Here is a 20,615-nt window from a genome sequence, read left to right as displayed (position 1 = left end):
ATATTTATATACATTATATTAGATTCTTCTTTTGTCAAGTTACAGAAATGCTGAGCAATAGGGCCCACAAGTGGAAAAAACGGGTTGGCCAACTATCTCCTAAGTTTAATCGGCCTTGTCGCCAGGTTTATAAGGTTTTCACCTTATCCCCCGAATTAGGGTTTCCACACCCTCGCCTGGAGCGCACGATTATCCGGGTATGATTGGAGGCTGTGGCACCAATTCACTATACGTGGTTGACAATTTCATGGCTAAAAATCATATCTTGGATCCTACGAATTAAATGGTAGACGTACCATATACATAAGTTAAGGTCAACGTTGGGTTAGGCTCGTCACCGTGTACAATTGGGCCAATGTCAAGGATCGGCTCGTCGCTCGTATTTATTTGGGCTTGTCACCACGTTTTCTTAGGCTTGTCCCCACGTTTTATTGGGCTTGTCCCCACATTTTGTTGGCCTTGTCCCCAAGATTGTTGGGTTTAAATCCAGCTTTTCTAACTATTATATTCTCTTTTGATGATTTATTTTAACAGGTAAATATCATAAAGGGAAAAGTTCTAAGGATTGAGAATCCTCTATCCTAGTGACACAAATTATAATGCAGAATCAAAAGAGTTATATTATTATAGGCAAGTGTTGATCCGGGCTTCACCAGCAAAACGTGGACCATCCACCCGGGTTATGCTACGTTAAGTTTATCGCAAGTTCATACACAAAGCAAAGAGAGAAAGGCGATTAAGGCTTCATCCCCAAAACAGAGGATCCTTCCAGCCTAACCACCTTTCATAATTGTCTTAAGGATCATCGATCCTGAGGATTATAACTACTATTGTCCATACAAACCACCATAAAAAAACATTAACACATCATAAAAAATGGGCTCAGGCCTTGTCTATAATATCCTTCATCGCCCGTTGTCGTCACCTACTCCTTCGCTTCACCTCCATCGCCTTCACCAGCACCCTTGATCTCCAGAGCATCCTCTTTTGTCCCACTCTTCCTAGCATCCTCATATTCCTTGTCGCCTATAGCATCCTCATATTCGTCACCAAACCTGGCCAGTGTCTTCTTCCACAAAGATACATTCCAGTTGGACCTGTCAAAGGCAGCATCTTCGGCCTCCTCAACAATCTTGATCCTGGCTGTTAACACCGATTTGCTAGCCCACACCTTGGCCTGCTTGGTGACCTCAACCACTTGCTCATGAGCTCGGGTGTCAGCAAGAGCTAACTTATCCTCCAAGGCACTCTTCTCGGAATGAAGTTCCATGATCAGCTTGTCCTTCAGAAATATCCCGGCGCGATACTTTGCTAGCTCCTTCTCAGTGTTGGCCACATTTTCATTGTACAGAGCCTTGAAATTGGCCACAGCCTGCAAGAAGTTAAAAAGTTAAAGATACAACCAAAACATTTATGCCTGTGGAAAAAGGATCCTTACTTTTGAAAGTTGATCAAACACATGTTGGGCACCGTGGACCTCCACATCAGGATCTCTTTTTCTCTTCATGCTGGCCTTGGAACGGGTAGTCATGGTCTTCGGAGGTGCAAGGCTGGAGCTTTTCATCAGTTTCTTCTCGGATGAACTAAATGAGATAAGGTTGTCGACATATTCTAGCTGGAATTGACCTAGCAAACTCCTAAAAGGCTTGGATAAGGACTTCTGTGCACCTGCCCGAAAAAAGATAAGTTCTTTATAATCTATTGTTTTTCCTTATTTAGTAAATTTATGATTAAGGGATAAATTCTAACTTACTAGACATCATTTCTGAGGAACTTGCAGTCTCCCCGTCTGAATCGCTTACCTCTTTCGCAACAGTCTTGAAGGTCCTATCAAAAGGATCCAGAGACAGGAACACCTTTGCCTTTTCAACACCGTGTGAGTCAGTGGCAAGATCTGAAAGTTGGACACTGCACAAGAAACAACAAACCTACAGTCAGCCAATCAATAATATCAGGATCATCTGTCCTCTGGATCCACTATCCTACCCTTAAGGATCCATCTGGTTGGTAGCTGATTCCTGTTGGGGATGGAGTCTCTCAGAACGAAGAAGAACTAGTTTTTCTAGCTTTGGTCATTGTGTGTGGTTTTGGTGATCGGAAGAGGTTGAAAGGGTTTACTCTTAAACACAAATCTACTAGAGCCATGGGTGACAAAGGTATACAGATAAGATAGAGCTGAGATGTTGAAATCAAGGTCCCTTTCTTCAATCAATCTCTCGACGGTGTGCAGAGTTCTCCATATTATCGGCATGGCCTGAATATAGCTTATGCCGGTAAACGAAAATAGGGTTTTTGTTAGGTCAGAGAAAGGATAAGAGAAACCGATTAGGAAAGGGAGTGCTGGAAAACAAACCCAGTCGCTGGAGATACAATCACTTCTAACCTGAGGGTCACAGTGCCTGAAAATGGTTCCCTCGGGAAAGCAAGTGGAAATACTCTCAATCTCCTCATCAGTGAATTTACAGATTTCGGATGCAGGGTCTTTGAGAATATCTTGAGACCTAAGTTCGGGAACTACCTCCCTAGGGCTCAAACAATAGGTGGCTTTCAAGTTTTTCTTCGGCATGATTGAAGATGTTGGAAAAACAAAAAATAATTAAAGAAAGACTTGAGAGAAAAATGTTGAATACATGAGGATTATGGTTGCCAAAGTATGAATTTGAATATGATAAAAGAGAAGTTATAAGGATTGAGGACCTATTTATTAGGGATATTGATGCAATGGCAGGCGACGGTCACATCACGTTTTTAGGAACGGTTCGATTCAAAAAACTCCTCGGGATAAACATGACAGCTGTTCCCCATTCACACCTATCATGTTTGGGGGCAATTGTTGAGACCAGGATCTTTGATCCTCGAAGATCAATTATCATTAGCAACTGCTACCAGGACTAAGGATACTCAGTGGTTTAAGGTTCCTTAATAGTTGACTTTTTTTTTATCTATTTGTGCTGGTATAACACGTGCTTACTGGAACCCCTATTCTTGCAGATGAGTTATTTTACCTAATCTTCTCTCTTCTTCCAAGCTTTTAAACGGTCAAGTTGACGAAGTAAAAAGAACGTGGCCGAGTTTATAGCTTAGTTTGTTACTAGCCGTTATATTTACTTGTATTTATAGATTGAAATATAGCTGATAAACACACAACACTCAAGCACTTAGAACTCTTAGCAGAAACACTTGTACTCACGATCAGCTATAATTCCACCATTTGTAATCTTTTCAAGTTCAATATAGTCGGTAGTGATAGTTTTCACTGCCCGAGGTTTTTATGCCAGCGGGATACTAGTTACCAAGGTTTTTTCCACTTATAAATCTTCGTGCTCATTGTCTATAATTGTTACTTTGATCATATTTGTTCATACAAGCACCAACCCTCACTTACGAATTTGGTTCCTTGATCCTTAGACTGATTTTTAACCAAAACAACAAGCAAGGATATTTTTTTACTTTAGATTTGTTTAGTATAACTGTTGTGCATCGGATAACCCTCAAAACTAAGCTTTAATATTAAAACGAAAATCCTAAAACCACACACAACCGGCAAGTGTACCGATCGCAAGTAGTATAGACCTAGGAAGTCCGAGTATCGAACACGTGGACACGTAAGACGCTAACGATTACTAACCCTAGACAAGACCAACCTTAGAATAATATTTAATTGATTTTTATTTCTTTTAACTTAACTGAACTAACTAGACTGACCGACAAAAGTTACCTAAAATAGAAAACTTAACAGGGAACTAACTGTTTTAACTTAGAATGGAGAAAAACGTCTACCTAGGTCTGAATCAAATTGTAGGCCTAACAAGCTAATGGATTGGATGACTTCAAGACACCGGTAAAGATGACACGACTAAGGATCGCTCGGGCTCACTGGATCACCTCTCGGTCTCACTCAACAAGCCTAAACTACTCAAAATCTCCTAAAACGACCAAACCGGGAAACAATTGCTAACGTGTTCTAATGATGGATCACCTCTCGGTCTCACCAACACTCGACCCTAATGGAAATGAATACTACACAGCCAAGGATAGAGGAACAATTCAACTTAAACCAAAATAGATCAACTAGTCGCTCAAAACACCTAAACCTGATAAGAAACAAACTCGCTCTCGCGCAATTCTTATTCTAGCATGCAAAGGTAATGAGACGACCCTAACTTCCTATCACCTCTCGATCTCAAGGAAGGTGCCTAACCACTGTACTTTAACCTTAAATTCATGCAACCAAACCCTACGGTGGTACCTACCGCAAACAAACCCTAAACACAAAGTCTAGAATCAAACAATGCACCGATCAATCAACACGAAACTAATCAATCAACACACGGGGTTCATGCAATGAATTACCAAAATTTCCAGCCACTAAACACAAAATATTTCATGCCTAAATCAAACTTTACAATAGCAATTAAGGTCTATCAATCAAACAATCCATAAAACCTATCAAAACCTAACAATTAACATCATTCCTAGGTAGAACTAACAAGATTAGCCTCTCATAATTTTTGGACAGCAGCATATACTCAATAAAAACATCATCAAACTCATACCAATCATCTCAAAAATCATTCAACAATCAATCCTGCTCATAAACACTTCAATCTTTCAATCAATCGCAAAACTAGTAATCAATTGAACAAGTATAAAAAGATGATGAACAATGTTTAAAAAGAAAGGATATAAGATGATTATGGGCTGTTCTTGGCTGCTACAAACTGATGAAAAACGTTCACCGAGGCATGTTCTTGTATCTTCTTCCTTCCCTAGCCGTCACACGATCAAAACCTAAGCCGAAAAAACTTTTTCTCTCTTCATCCCTTGCTGCCCAGTTCCGATCGGCCCCCTTTTGGCTGGTTAGGGTTTTTTAACTTTTTATTTTTTATGTTATAATATAATAGGGTCTTGGGCTTTTTCATGATGTACACGGGCCGGGCTTTGAGTCTTGTCTTGAAATTTTATGCGTAAAAGGGCTGTAAACTCCTCGAAAAGCTCGGTTTCTTCAATCTTTCACCCATAGCCTACAAAATAAAGATTAATATGTAAAAGCTATCTAAAACGAGTTAAAGCATATAAAATATAATATAATACGTAGATAAAACGTGCGGAAAATACGTGTGTTTTACAACACATCAATAACGTAACTTAATTAATCCTACAAAGTAACAATGATATTCCTATATTTCTTATATATGAAAATACGTGTATTTTACAACACATCAAATATCCCCACACTTAAGACTTTTTCGTCCTTGAAAAAGAATACTACACAGGATCATATCCGAGTTCAACCGACAATTCTTGGCTTTATTTATTTATTATTATTAATATATATTTTTTTCTTTTTAAAGTATTAGAACAAGTGACCCGTTACCCAAATATTTCTTCCAACTTTCACCTAATAAGCTAGATCAGGTCGATTGCCGGTATTGCTGTCCACTTTAAACCCATGCCCCTAATACTCACAAATAAGGTGTGACAATTCTATTAATTTGTATGACTAAGTGGAACCCACACCTAAAGGCCTTGCTGCCACTTCACCAATTCCATTATGGTTTTACCTGGCCGAGCCACCCCAACTTGACTTAAACCTATTGCCACATGATTAAAACATTTCGACTCATATACAAACTATAAACTCTAGCTCTCTTTTAAGTGCACACAATTACAAATGCATCTCTTTTATTATTATTTTTTTCCTGCCTTTTGGCTTTTTGCATTTTTTTAATACTCATAGTACATGGCTTTGCATGAAAAGAAACAAATACAAAAAATAAAACAGCTAATATATACAGACGATCATGTGACTCGAGGATTGAGTATGACCCGGCTTTTCATTCCAGTCCTGTCACGAGCTTAGTTAAACAAAAAAAACCCTTAAGATGTTTCCCACTAAAGTCAGGCCATTTAAGAGGTTCAATTAGGTCAACAACCAAACCGCCCTGTCACGAGCCGAGCCTACCGACACACGATTACTGAGTCTACACCGTTCGGTTACCATACATTACGTGCGGGACTAATGGGCACTGTTCTTATTTATTATATATATATATATTTTTGAAAACACCAAGAAGTTATAAAATAACCACTGCTCGGTAGTAATATCATCTCCTGTTTAACGTAGAGAAAACAAATTTCAAGGGACTATTTTTTTCAAAACTTTTCAAGTTTTTTTTTTTAAATTTTCTACAACTAAGTAAAATAAACCCCATCCCCACACTTAGAACGAAATCGTCCTCGATGAGTATAAGGAAAAGAAATAAAATAAAATAAAAATAAAACAGAAAATAAAAATAAAGTATTCAAGACTAAAACAAAGAACGGGTTACTCCCCTGGTTTGTGTGTAGAATCCTCAATAGCTGAGTAGTAACCAAACGACCATATAGCATTTCATTCGCGGTCGCAACCTCGGGAGAACCTATTCCACAATGCCATCGTAGCTACCATGCGCATAATATAACCTGCAAAACTCAAACTCGCTCGTATGTAGCGGCGTACAACACGGAAAACAAAAACATAAACAAATAAACATATTTTTGTGTTTTTGGTTTTTATAATAATTTTTTTTTCAATAATGGAGCACCCCTTAAATTGACCGACTCGAATGGAGATTGAGTACGAGCGGTTTCATCTTGAAATATCCTGAAATAGACAAAAACAAATAAAACAGATAGCACAAACATATAACAAAAATACAAACTCTATAACTCGGACAGTCTCCCGAGTGGTGCATCCATCACGTCTATATCTCGGAGAGCGAGTCAAGGTAGAATACCTTGACCGACTGATCATTCACCGGATCGCCAATGTAGTGCTTCAGTCTATGACCGTTCACCTTAAACTTCCCGCCTTTATCCTCTATCTCAACAGTGTCGTACGGGAAGACCTCAGTGATCGTGAACGGTCCCGACCATCGGGATCTCAACTTTCCCGGGAATAACCTCAACCGGGAGTTATACAATAAAACCAAATCCTCACACTTGAACTGCTTGTTACCCTTCAACTTCCTATCGTACAGTTCCTTCGTTCGCTCTTTATAACTAAGTGACTGCGCGTAAGCGTGATCTCTCAGCTCCTCTAACTCGTGCAACTGGTGGAAACGAGTGCTCTCTGCGGCAGACATGTCAAAATTGACCCTCTGTAGGGCCCACGAAGCACGGTGCTCCAACTCAACAGGCAAGTGGAAGGCCTTCCCATAAATCATCCGAAACGGTGTGGACCCGGTCGGAGTTTTGTAGGCTGTACGGAAGGCCCACAACGCATCATCCAACTTGTCGGACCAATCCCGACGATTCGAACCAACCATTTTCTCAAGAATACGTTTGATCCCCCATTTACTCACTTCTACCTGCCCACTAGTCTGTGGGTGATAGGCGGTTGCAAGCCGATGGGTGACCCCATAGCGTCGCAACGCCTTCTCCATCTGCGCATTGCAGAAGTGAGTGCCTCTATCACTGATCAACGCATTCGGGACACCAAAACGAGCAAAAAGGCTCTTGAGAAAACAGAGTACAACTTGGGCACCATTCATGGGTAAGGCCTTGGCCTCAACCCACTTCGAGACATAATCAACCGCCACGAGTATGTACTTGTTTCCACGCGAAGATGGAAACAGTCCCATGAAATCAATGCCCCAAACGTCGAAAACCTCACAAACCTGAATAGCATTCTGGGGCATTTCATTCCGCGAAGAAATGTTGCCGACCCGCTGGCAACGATCACAACTCCTCACAAACGCGTGCGCATCTTTAAAAATCGAAGGCCAATAAAATCCACAATCAAACACCTTGTTCGCCGTCAAACTCTCACTGTGGTGACCTCCTGTTGGTCCAACATTGCAATGGCTCAGAATCTACCATCCCTCCTTAACGTCAACACACCTCCTGATCAACTGGTCAGCACCTATACGGAAGAGATACGGGTCGTCCCATAGGTAAAACTTAACATCAGCAAAGAATTTCTTATTTTGCTGGTAAGACATCTTCGGGTAGTACCCGTCCGCAAGATAGTTCGCAAAGTCGGCGACCCATAGAAAACCCTTATCCCGAGCCGAAACAAACATGAGACTCTCTGTCGGAAAATGGTCATTAATCATAACCCCCGGCTCTCCTAACTCAGCTCCCTCAAGACGCGAAAGATGATCGGCCGCCACATTCTCGGCCCCTTTTTTATCACGGATTTCAATATCAAACTCTTGAAGCAACAGGATCCATCGGATAAGGCGTGGCTTAGCATCCCGTTTGCTAAAGAGATAACGAATGGCAGAATGATCCGTGTACACAATCTTCTTGGACAGAACAAGATAGGACCTGAATTTATCAAATGCAAACACCACCATTAAAAGCTCTTTCTCGGTGGTGGTGTAACTCTCCTGTGCACCATTCAAGGTCCGACTCGCATAGTAAATCGGATGGAAGTGTTTATCCTTCCGCTGTCCAACAATCGCTCCGACTGCGAAGTCGCTGGCATCACACATCAACTCAAAAGGAAGCGACCAGTCGGGAGCAATCATGATCGGGGCATTAACGAGTTTGTCTTTTAAAAGATCAAACGCCTCGATACATTGCTTAGAAAACACAAATGGGGCATCCTCCTCCAAGAGTTTGTTCATGGGTCTCGCAATCTTAGAAAAATCTTTAATGAACCGGCGATAGAACCCAGCATGACCTAGAAAACTCCGGATAGATCTTACAGAGGTGGGCGGGGGAAGATTAGAAATGGTATCGACCTTCGCTCGGTCGACCTCTATCCCCGCACTCGAAATACGATGCCCCAAAACGATGTCCTCGCGTACCATGAAGTGACACTTCTCCCTGTTAAGGACTAGGTTAGTGTTAACGCATCGGGCCAACATCCTCTCAAGGTTGGAGAGACACTGATCGAAAGAGCTCCCAAATGCAGAAAAATCGTCCATGAACACCTCCATGGAGTCCTCGATCATGTCATGAAATATAGCCACCATGCACCTCTGAAATGTGGCTGGAGCGTTACACAGTCCGAACGGCATACGTCTATAGGCAAACGTGTCGTATGGGCAGGTAAACGTGGTTTTCTCCTGGTCATCGGGAGCAACAGGAATCTGAAAGCACCCGGAGAAACCATCTGAGAAGCAGTAGTACTGCTGACCTGCCAAACGCTCCAACATCTGATCAATGAAGGGTAAAGGAAAGTGATCTTTCCTCGTGGCATCATTCAGTCTGCGGTAATCGATGCAGACTCTCCAACCGGTCACACTCATAGTGGGAATGTGCTCGTTCCTCTCATTGGTGACGACAGTCATGCCACCCTTTTTAGGAACCACTTGGACTGGACTAACCCACGAACTATCAGAAATGGGGAAAATGATCCCCGCATCAAGGAGTTTGATGATCTCCTTCTTCACGACCTCCTGCATCTTCGGATTAAGCCGCCGGTGCGGCTGAACGACAGTCCTATAATTATCCTCCATGAGGATTTTATGCGTGCAAAATGAAGGGTTGATACCCTTGATGTCGATAATCTTCCATGAAATGGCCTCCTTGTGCTCTCGAAACACCCTCAACAGTCTCTCTCTCTCGACCTTTGTCAAAGCAGATGCGACAATAACCGGCAACTTCCTCTCCTCGTCCAAAAACGCGTACTCTAGATGGGCAGGTAAATCCTTAAGCTCTAAGGAAGGAGGGGGGCTCTCGACAGAAGGTCGGTCCATCGGATCGTCACGTACGATCCCAGCAGACACCTCAGACTCAGGGGTATGTGACTTGGCGTCATCTTCCGTTGACTGATCGGTCATGGCAACCATCTTAATATCCGGAATGTCCCTATCGAGAATCTGAGAGTTGGAGGCAGATCCTCCACAGATCTCGCTGAAAAAATCCCCAACATGCTCCATGATGGTATCAATAAAGTACAGGGAGTCATCAGCAGACTTTGGGTGTTTCAGTGACTGTCAAACGTCAAAGGTGACGTTCTCATCCCCAACTCTCAAAATCAACTTACCCTCGCAGATGTCGATCAACGCCTGTGCAGTGGCAAGGAATGGTCGACCTAAAATCAGTGGTACGCTATCATCGTTGTTCATGTCCAGAATGACAAAGTCCACCGGGAAGATGAACTTGTCGACACGAACCAGCATGTTCTCGACCACCCCTCGAGGGTATTTCACAGAACGATCAGCAAGCTGGATACTTATCCTGGTAGGCCTCGGTTCGCCTAAACCCAGCTTGCGATACACGGAATACGGCATGAGATTAATACTGGCACCGAGATCGGCCAGCGCATGAATAACCGTATCATCACTCAAGATGTAGGGAATCGTGAAACTCCCTGGATCGGCCATCTTTTCTGGTAATTTCTTCTGTAAGACAGCAGAACAGCTAGCACTCAATGGGATGGAAGTGACCTCAGCAAGCTTCTCCTTATTCGAAAGGATATCCTTGAGGAACTTCACGTGTTTAGGCATTTGAGTCAGTGCCTCAAGGAATGGAATATTAAGGTGAAGCTGCTTCAAAAGATTAAGAAATTTAGAATTCTGCTCCTCATCTCTATCTCTGCGGAGTCTCCCGGGGTATGGTACTCTAGGCTTGTAGACTCTGGGTGGCTCGCTCGGTAGCTGCTGTCTCTCGGCCTGTGCTGAACTCCCTAGGCTGCTCCTCTGATGCACCTGGGCCGGTGAAGACTCCATCTGAATCTCCTCATCCACCTGCTCCTCTACAATTACTGCAGGCTCCTCGGCGACTCCTTCCCTAGACCTTTGCTGAATCCCAGGCTCATCTCGTGCCCCTGCACCGCTCCTCGTTGTCACAACTTTAGCGAATCCCTTCGGGTTTTGCTCGGTGTTACTCGGTAGCGTACCCTACGGCCTCTCGTTCAATCGACTGGCTATCTCCCCCATCTGCCGCTCGAGACTCTGAATCGACGCTCCTTGATTCCTCATGAACTACTCGTGCTCTCGAAACTTCTCTTGCGTCTCCTTGTGTCGGGAATCCTCACGCGTCATAAGCTGCGACAAAATCTGCGTCTGTTGCGCCATCATCTACTCCAAAGTGGGCTTCTTCTCCCCACTGCTCGCTCCCTCACCGGCATCCTGGAAAAGGCTCTGATGCTGCTGGAAGCCAGACTTACCACTCCTCCAGTTGGAATTCTGATTGCCTCTCCATCCTGAATTATAAGAATTGAAAGAATTTAGATTTCGGTTTGGATTTCCTATGAAGTCTACGGCCTCTTCCTACGAACTGACTGGGCACTGAACGGTATCATGCCCACCTCTGCAGATCTCACACAACTTGCTCTTTGTCTGCATGTCCTTCACCATCTTCGCTAATGCCTCTACCTGTGCCGTGAGTGCGGTGGTGGTGTCCACCGAATGCATGCCGCGTGATATGGAGTCGACGGTCTAACCTCCTCTGGCAGGTGGTCTCTGGTATCCACTCATAGCTAGCCCATTGAATAAAGCGATACACTCATTGGGGTCCTTCGTTGTCAGCAAATTTCCTCCCGCAGCTGTGTCGAGCATACTCTGTGTCGCGTACGTCACTCCATTATAAAACTTCTCGACAACTGCCCAATCTTGCAAGCCGTGGTTCGGGCATAACGCTAATAGATTCTTAAATCGCTCCCAGGTCTCGTAGAAACTCTCGGTTTCCTCCATCTGAAAAGAATGTATCTGATTACGTAGACGAGCGGCCTTAGCCGGAGGATCATACTTCTCAAGAAATTGGGTCTGCATGGCAGCCCAAGTAGCTATAGAGCCCTGTGGGAGGGACTCGAGCCACAGACTCGCTTGATCAGCGAGTGAAAACGGAAAGACGCGGAGCTTAACGGCGTCTTCGGAAATGCCCGCAAGATGGAAAGTGTCGCAGATATGAAAGCCACGGTCTCACTCAACAAGCCTAAACTACTCAAAATCTCCTAAAACGACCAAACCGGGAAACAATTGCTAACGTGTTCTAATGATGGATCACCTCTCGGTCTCACCAACACTCGACCCTAATGGAAATGAATACTACACAACCAAGGATAGAGGAACAATTCAACTTAAACCAAAATAGATCAACTAGTCGTTCAAAACACCTAAACCTGACAAGAAACAAACTCGCTCTCGCGCAATTCTTATTCTAGCATGCAAAGGTAATGAGACGACCCTAACTTCCTATCACCTCTCGATCTCAAGGAAGGTGCCTAACCGCTGTACTTTAACCTTAAATTCATGCAACCAAATCCTACGGTGGTACCTACCGCAAACAAACCCTAAACACAAAGTCTAGAATCAAACATTGCACCGATCAATCAACACGAAACTAATCAATCAACACACGGGGTTCATGCAATGAATTACCAAAATTTCCAGCCACTAAACACAAACTATTTCATGCCTAAATCAAACTTTACAATAGCAATTAAGGTCTATCAATCAAACAATCCATAAAACCTATAAAAACCTAACAATTAACATCATTCCTAGGTAGAACTAACAAGATTAGCCTCTCATAATTTTTGGACAGCAGCATATACTCAATAAAAACATCATCAAACTCATACCAATCATCTCAAAAATCATTCAACAATCAATCCTGCTCATAAACACTTCAATCTTTCAATCAATCGCAAACTAGTAATCAATTGAACAAGTATAAAAAGATGATGAACAATGTTTAAAAAGAAAGGATATAAGATGATTATGGGCTGTTCTTGGCTGCTACAAACTGATGAAAAACGTTCACCGAGGCATGTTCTTGTATCTTCTTCCTTCCCTAGCCGTCACACGATCAAAACCTAAGCCGAAAAAACTTTTTCTCTCTTCATCCCTTGCTGCCCAGTTCCGATCGGCCCCCTTTTGGCTGGTTAGGGTTTTTTAACTTTTTATTTTTTATGTTATAATATAATAGGGTCTTGGGCTTTTTCATGATGTACACGGGCCGGGCTTTGAGTCTTGTCTTGAAATTTTATGCGTAAAAGGGCCGTAAACTCCTCGAAAAGCTCGGTTTCTTCAATCTTTCACCCATAGCCTACAAAATAAAGATTAATATGTAAAAGCTATCTAAAACGAGTTAAAACATATAAAATATAATATAATACGTAGATAAAACGTGCGGAAAATACGTGTATTTTACAACACATCAAATATCCCCACACTTAAGACTTTTTCGTCCTTGAAAAAGAATACTACACAGGATCATATCCGAGTTCAACCGACAATTCTTGGCTTTATTTATTTATTATTATTATTAATATATATTTTTTTCTTTTTAAAGTATTAGAACAAGTGACCCGTTACCCAAATATTTCTTCCAACTTTCACCTAATAAGCTAGATCAGGTCGATTGCCGGTATTGCTGTCCACATTAAACCCATGCCCCTAATACTTACAAATAAGGTGTGACAATTCTATTAATTTGTATGACTAAGTGGAACCCACACCTAAAGGATAATTTTTTTACTTTAGATTTGTTTAGTATAACTGTTGTGCGTTGGATAACCCTCACAACTAAGCTTTAATATTAAAACGAAAATCCTAAAACCACACACAACCGGCAAGTGTACCGATCGCAAGTAGTATAGACCTAGGAAGTCCGAGTATCGAACACGTGGACACGTAAGACGCTAACGATTACTAACCCTAGACAAGACCAACCTTAGAATAATATTTAATTGATTTTTTATTTCTTTTAACTTAACTGAACTAACTAGACTGACCGACAAAAGTTACCTAAAATAGAAAACTTAACGGGGAACTAACTGTGTTAACTTAGGATGGAGAAAAACGTCTACCTAGGTCTGAATCAAATTGCAGGCCTAACAAGCTAATGGATTGGATGACTTCAAGACACCGGTAAAGATGACACGACTAAGGATCGCTCGGGCTCACTGGATCACCTCTCGGTCTCACTCAACAAGCCTAAACTACTCAAAATCTCCTAAAACGACCAAACCGGGAAACAATTGCTAACGTGTTCTAATGATGGATCACCTCTCGGTCTCACCAACACTCGACCCTAATGGAAATGAATACTACACAACCAAGGATAGAGGAACAATTCAACTTAAACCAAAATAGATCAACAAGTCGCTCAAAACACCTAAACCTGACAAGAAACAAACTCGCTCTCGCGCAATTCTTATTCTAGCATGCAAAGGTAATGAGACGACCCTAACTTCCTATCACCTCTCGATCTCAAGGAAGGTGCCTAACCGCTGTACTTTAACCTTAAATTCATGCAACCAAACCCTACGGTGGTACCTACCGCAAACAAACCCTAAACACAAAGTCTAGAATCAAACAATGCACCGATCAATCAACACGAAACTAATCAATCAACACACGGGGTTCATGCAATGAATTACCAAAATTTCCAGCCACTAAACACAAACTATTTCATGCCTAAATCAAACTTTACAATAGCAATTAAGGTCTATCAATCAAACAATCCATAAAACCTATCAAAACCTAACAATTAACATCATTCCTAGGTAGAACTAACAAGATTAGCCTTTCATAATTTTTGGACAGCAGCATATACTCAATAAAAACATCATCAAACTCATACCAATCATCTCAAAAATCATTCAACAATCAATCCTGCTCATAAACACTTCAATCTTTCAATCAATCGCAAAACTAGTAATCAATTGAACATGTATAAAAAGATGATGAACAATGTTTAAAAAGAAAGGATATAAGATGATTATGGGCTGTTCTTGGCTACTACAAACTGATGAAAAACGTTCACCGAGGCATGTTCTTGTATCTTCTTCCTTCCCTAGCCGTCACACGATCAAAACCTAAGCCGAAAAACTTTTTCTCTCTTCCTCCCTTGCTGCCCAGTTCCGATCGGCCCCCTTTTGGCTGGTTAGGGTTTTTTAACTTTTTATTTTTTATGTTATAATATAATAGGGTCTTGGGCTTTTTCATGATGTACACGGGCCGGGCTTTGAGTCTTGTCTTGAAATTTAATGCGTAAAAGGGCCGTAAACTCCTCGAAAAGCTCGGTTTTTTCAATCTTTCACCCATAGCCTACAAAATAAAGATTAATATGTAAAAGCTATCTAAAACGAGTTAAAACATATAAAATATAATATAATACGTAGATAAAACGTGCGGAAAATACGTGTGTTTTACAACACATCAATAACGTAACTTAATTAATCCTACAAAGTAACAATGATATTCCTATATTTCTTATATATATTGTAGTGTATAGTTGTTTACTAAATAATCTAACTATATACAACCACAAAATATTCTAATGTCTGCTAAAACACCAAATAACAATAACTAATATTTAAGCAAACGTAAGCATTTTTTTCAAGTTTTTCCAACACAATGTAATATAATCCTACACATTTTACGTTATTATTCCTATATTACCGAAATTAATATCATAAAAATGAAATATTTTATTACCAAATACCAAAGATTTGAAATTATCCATGCATTTTAAATTTCTACCCACTGATGTCGAGTTTTTTTTTAATGTTTAATATTGATATATGATCTTGGAGAAAAATAGGGAGGTCTTTATTACTCCAATGTTTCTTAATTTGATTCTATATTAAAAAAAAATACTAAACTACCCTTTTAATATTAACATTCATTAAAATTAAGAAACTAATGATTACAAAAATGCCATTTTATTATTAAGCATGGATCAAACTTAATCAAAAGTCGAGATTCACTTCTCACACTTCTCGCTCTAAAATGATTTCTCTCCTGAACCATCCCCTATATGTATATATATATATATATATATATATACATATATATGGGAGAGGATTAAGAGAAAACTCATCTTTAGAGAGAAAATTTAAAAACTCCTAAAGAATTATTTTTAATTAAAAGTAAAAAAATATTTTCAAATTTATGTTTTTTTCTATAATTCTTATATTTTCTTACCCTTTTCTTGAAAAAAATAAAAAGAAATAAAAATAAATAAAAAAATTAAAAAAACCCGCTATAATGCACATACGTATTATTGTGCGATACCGTTGTATTACACATGTGTATTGTTTTGGCCAAAAATTGGTCTAAGGATCACGTAACCAAATTCGTATGTGAGGATTGGTGCTTGTATGAACAAAATAATCAAAGTAGTAATTGCAAAGGTTGGACAACAAGATTTATACGAGGAAAAGCCCTTAGTAACTAATATCCCACCGGCATAAAAACCTCGGGTAGTGAAAACTATCACTACCAATTATATTGAGCTCAAAAGAATTACAAGAGGTGGAATCAAGGCTGATCGTGATTACAAGTGTTTCTGCTAAGAGTTCTAAGTGCTCAGGTGTTTTCCTCGATCAGCCATGGTTCAATGTATATATATAAAAAATTATAACGTCTACTAACTAATTTAGCTATTATCTTAGCCACATTTTGTTTACTAATTCTTCATGGCCGTTTCAGAGCGTGGTCAGCAAGGAAGACCTGGTAAAATATCCCATCCATAAAAATAGGAATTCCAGTAAGTACGTGTTTTACCTGCAAAAATAGATTTGAATATAACTGAAGTCGACTGTTGAGGATCCTTGATCCACCGAGAATCCTTAGTCCCGGAAGCAGTTGCCAAAAATAGCTGATCCTCAAGGATCAAGAATCCTGGTCCCAACAATTGCCCCCAAACATGATAGGTGTGAATGGATAACAACTATCATGTTTATCCCAAGAATAGAAGGATCACATATCCTCTAGATCCGCTATCCTACCCTTGAGGATCCAGCGGGTTGGCAATGAATTCCCATTTGGGATAGAGTCTCTTAGGACAAAGAAGAACTAATTCTTCCAACAATTGCTGATCCTCAAGGATCAAGAATCCTGGTCCCAACAATTGCCCCCAAACATGATAGGTGTGAATGGATAACAGCTATCATGTTTATCCCAAGAAATCTGCATCGCAACCGTCGATTAGAATAAGATGTGACCGTCACCTTTCCAGCCCCCTCCAATCAGCAAAACCACACACAATGACCAGAGTTGGAAGAATTAGTTCTTCTTTGTCCTGAGAGACTCTATCCCAAATGGGAATTCATTGCCAACCCACTGGATCCTCAAGGGTAGGATATTGGATCCAGAGGATATGTGATCCTTCTATTACTGATTGACTAATTATAATCTTGTTGCTCTTTGTGCATTATCCAACTTCGCAAATCTTGCCACTAATTCGAACGGTGTTAAGAGGGCGAAAGCGTTCATGTTTCTGGATCTTTTTGATCGGACCTTCAAGATTGTTGGTGAAGAGTCGTCGATCAAGACTGCAAGCTCCTCAGAAACCATGTCAAGTAAGTTAAAATTCTGTATTTAATCATAAATATTTTACAAGTAGAGAGATAACAGGCCAAGAGAAACTTATCTTATTCTTATTTATTTTTGTAGGTGCCTAGCAATCAGCGACCAAGCCTTCCAAGAATTTGCTAGGCCAATTCCAGTTAGAGGATGTGGACAGCCTTATTTCTTCTCGCTCCTCTGAGAAGAAGCGCATGAAGAGCTCTAGCCTTGCACCATCGAAGACCATGATGACGCGCTTCAAAGCCAGTGTGAAGAGAAAGAGGGATCCTAAAGTAGAAGTCCATAGTGCTCAGCATGTGTTTGACCAGCTTTCAGAGGTATAGATGGTTTGGCCACTTCATTAATTTATTGCCTTTTTGTAGGCTCTAGCCAACTTCAAAGCCTTGTACGATGAGAACGTGGCCAATACGGAGAAGAAATTGGCTAGCTTTGGTGAAGAGAGCGAGGATGCTGGAGGCGATAAAGGAAATGACGATGCTGGGACGAGCGGGGCAAAAGAGGATGTTCTGGAGGTCAGGGATGTTGGTGATGGTGACGGGGGTGAGGCTAAGGAGTAGGTGACGACAATGGGCGATGAAGGATATTATAGACAAGGTCGGAGCCCATTTTTTATGATGTTTTAATGGTTTTTCTTGATGGTGGCTTATTCGAACAATAGTAGTTGTAATTCTCAGGATCGATGATCCTTAAGACAATTATGAAAGGTGGTTAGGGTGGAGGGATCCTTTGTTTTGAGGATGAAGCCTTAACCGCCTTTCTCTCTTTGCTTTGCGTGAACTTGTGATAAACTTGACGTAGCTTGATCCGGGTGGATGGTCCACGTTTTGTTGTGTCACCAGGATATAGGATCCTTTATTCTTGGAATTTTTCTTCTTGTATTATTTACCTATTAGAGAAAATAATCAAAACAAAACGTAATAGTTAGAAAAGTTGGATTCAAATCCAACTATCTTGGGGACCAGCCCAATAAAACGTGGGGACAAGCCCAATATAAACGTGGGGACAAGCCCAATATAAACGAGGGGACAGGCCCAATAAAACATGGGGACAAGCCCAATAAAATGTGGGGACAAGCCCAACAAAACGTGGGGACAAGCCCAACAAAACGTGGGGACAAGCCAAACATAACGTGGGGACAAGCCCAATAAAACGTGGGGACAATCCCAATAAATACGAGCGACGAGCCAATCCTTGGCGTTGGCCCAACTGTACGCGGTGACGATCCAAACCCAGCGTTGACTTTAACTTGTGTATATGGTACGTCTACCATTTAATTCGTAGGATCCAAGATATGCTTTTTAACCATGAAATTGTCAGCCACGTATAATGCACTGGTCCCACGGCCTCCAATCATACCCGGATAAACATGCGCTCCAGGCGAGGGTGTAGAAACCCTAATTCGTGAGATAAGGTGATAACCTTATAAACCTGGTGACAAGGCCGATTAAACTTAGGAGAGAGTTGGCCAACCCGTTTTTTCCACTTGTGGGCCTTATTGCTCGGCATTTCTGCAAGCTTGACATATTTGACAAAACAAAGGCTTAACATAATTAGTGTAAACATGTACATAAAGTAACATTTTACCAAATACTGAGTTGAAGTGACTGAGTAGGATCCAGGATCCTGATCAACAAAAATACTTTTTTAGATGAATTGCATTCCAAGCCCTTGGGAGCATGTCACTTTCCAAATTCATCAAACGATATGCCCCCTTTCCAGCTTCGGCTTCAATTAGATAAGGACCCTCCCATTTGGATGCTAACTTCCCGTCAGCGGGATTAGTTGTATTCTGGAACGCCTTTCGAAGAACTAAATCTCCAACTTCAAATCTTCTAATTCTGATATTCTTGTTGTATGCACCAGCCATCTTTTGTTGGTAGGCGGCCATCCTGAATCTTGCTTGATCTCTAAGCTCTTCCACAGTATCTAGATCTTGGACAAGACTCTCGTCATTTGTCTGAGGATCACGGATGCTTGTTCTGGCTATTGGATACACCATTTCTGTGGGGATCACTGCCTCAGCTCCAAAGACTAGTGAGAATGGCGTCTGTTCTGTGGTATTCTTTGGAGTATTCCTATCTGCCCAAAGCACATAGGGCAGTTCTTCAGCCCATTTGCCTTTCTTCGCTCCAAGCTTTTTCTTCAGATTGTTGATGATGATTTTGTTACTTGATTTTGCTTGGCCATTCGCTTGTGGATGGACTGGTGTCAAAGTGATCATCTTGATTCCCCAACTGCCACAAAAGTTAGTAGTTCTTTTCCCTATAAATTGGGAACCATTATCACAAATAATTTCAGAGGGAATTCCAAATCTAGTAATAATGTTACGTTTGATAAAGGATATAACTTCCTTTTCCCTAACTTGAGGAAAAGCCTCAGCTTCGATCCATTTAGAGAAATAGTCTGTCATTGCTAAGATGAAGACTTTTCCCCCCTGAAGCTGTAGGAAGTTTGCCGAGTATTTCCATTCCCCACTTCATGAATGGCCATGAGGAGACAATGGGGTATAGGGGTTCTGCCGGCTGATGTAGGATGTTGCTATGCCTCTGACAAGCATCGCACTTCTTGGAGTATTCCATAGCATCCTTTTTCATAGTAGGCCAGAAGTACCTAGTCCTTAGGATCCTGGAGTATAATGCTTTGCCCCCTGTATGATTGCCACAATCTCCTTCATGGAAATCCTTTAAAACTTGTTGGGTCTCGGGTTCTTCGATACATCTCAAGTATGGACCTGCAGGGATTTCCTGTATAGCACATTACGTATAATGATATATTAAGATACCTTGGCTTTGAAAGCTTTGGGATTTTTGCCTTTCAGGATCTCCCCGTCTTGAATGCACTTCGTTATCTGAAGGATCCAGGATGAATGAGCACGAGGGTGATCCTAAGGATCCATAAGTACTTTCCCATCTACCTCCATTGCTTTGAGTTCCTCAATTGTAGTAGATAAGACATGAATGATAGGAACCTTCATGTTCTCGGGGAGCTTTAAGGCTGAGTCCAGGTTTTCCAAGGCATCAGCCCCTGCATTCTCTTTTCTAGGTACCTGCGTAATATTAAAATACTCGAAGGATCCTGCAAGATCCTTTACTATATCTAAATATTTCATTAATTTTTCACTTTTGACTGCATATGAGCCATTAAAATGATTAGCAATTAATAATGAATCTACAAAAATTTGAAGGTACCTGATTTTCACACCTTTGGCTAGTTGTATACCTTCAATGAGTACCTCGTATTCTACCTCGTTGTTAGTGGCCTGGAATTCACAAGCTATTGAATGGGGTAGTATGTCCCCTTGTGGCGATTTCAGTAGTATTCCCAATCCTGTTCCTTTGACATTTGAGGCTCCGT

The sequence above is a fragment of the Bidens hawaiensis genome, unplaced genomic scaffold (genome assembly GCF_021521415.1).
Source record: "Bidens hawaiensis isolate Kalapana, Puna unplaced genomic scaffold, B.hawaiensis_p1.1 tig00012550_1, whole genome shotgun sequence".
NCBI classification, from domain to species: Eukaryota; Viridiplantae; Streptophyta; class Magnoliopsida; order Asterales; family Asteraceae; genus Bidens; species Bidens hawaiensis.
The sequence above is the reverse complement of the archived record's forward strand: the minus strand, read 5'-3'. Positions refer to the sequence as shown.